This window comes from Schistocerca americana, chromosome 1 (genome assembly GCF_021461395.2).
Source record: "Schistocerca americana isolate TAMUIC-IGC-003095 chromosome 1, iqSchAmer2.1, whole genome shotgun sequence".
NCBI lineage: Eukaryota > Metazoa > Arthropoda > Insecta > Orthoptera > Acrididae > Schistocerca > Schistocerca americana.
Window position 1 is genome coordinate 1166216454 of NC_060119.1, and position 1102 is coordinate 1166217555.

Sequence of the window (1102 nt, forward strand, 5' to 3'; positions counted from 1 at the left end):
TTGTTCTGAAATGTAAAATTTTGCGCCTGACAAAATTCAAAAAAGTTGTTTCCTACGACTATAATGTCAACGAGTCACTATTGGAATCACTCAAACAAATACCGGGGTGCAACAATTTGTAATTATATTAAATGGAATGAACACATAAGCTCAGACGTAGGTAAATGAGGTGGCATTATGAGAATACTGGGAAAATAACAAATTGATTGCACAACATTTGTGCGACCCCATCTTATAATACAGGGTGTTCCATAATGATCTTTACAACTTTAAGCTCATACGTTTCAGAAATGGGGATTGGTAGAAAGGTGCGGTTTGCGACGTAATGTTAGCACACACGCCGGCCGAAGTGGCCGTGCGGTTAAAGGCGCTGCAGTCTGGAACCGCGAGACCACTTCGGTCGCAGGTTCGAATCCTGCCTCGGGCATGGATGTTTGTGATGTCCTTAGGTTAGTTAGGTTTAACTAGTTCTAAGTTCTAGGGGACTAATGACCTCAGCAGTTGAGTCCCATAGTGCTCAGAGCCATTTGAACCATTTAGCACACACCTTATGTTTTAGTAGCCGTTTAACAGAGGTCACTGTGTGCGCCTTCTGTAGAGCACAGGATATCTGAGCGGTTTTCAGTTCCTTCCATGTCCGTCCTAACCGCCCCTCATTAACGCATGCAGTTGCTGCTCTGATGCGAACTCGCAGTTCCTGCAGATCCCGCAAAGGGGTCTGGGATATAGCATCCTTCAGAAAGCCCCCAAGGAAATAATCTAATCGGGTCATGTATGGAGACCTAGAGAGTCAGGAAATGGGTCCTCCTCTACCAATTCAACGATCTGAAAATGTGTCGTCCAAAATCTCGAGGCTCAGTGAGGAAGGCAACCTTCCAGCTGCATCACGATATCAGGTTGCAGTTCTTCGACCTGTGCAAATGCATACTGTTCCCTATATGTCTAGGTAAACAGTCGAAATTATTGACGCCCTTGCGGAGAAAAACAGCTCCAGCGCATGGTCATGAGACAGACCACGCAACACGTTTAGATGTGGAATATCAAGCACAATTTCCGTGCTAAAATAGGGGTTCTCAGAGCCCCAGATTGTCACAGTGGGTCA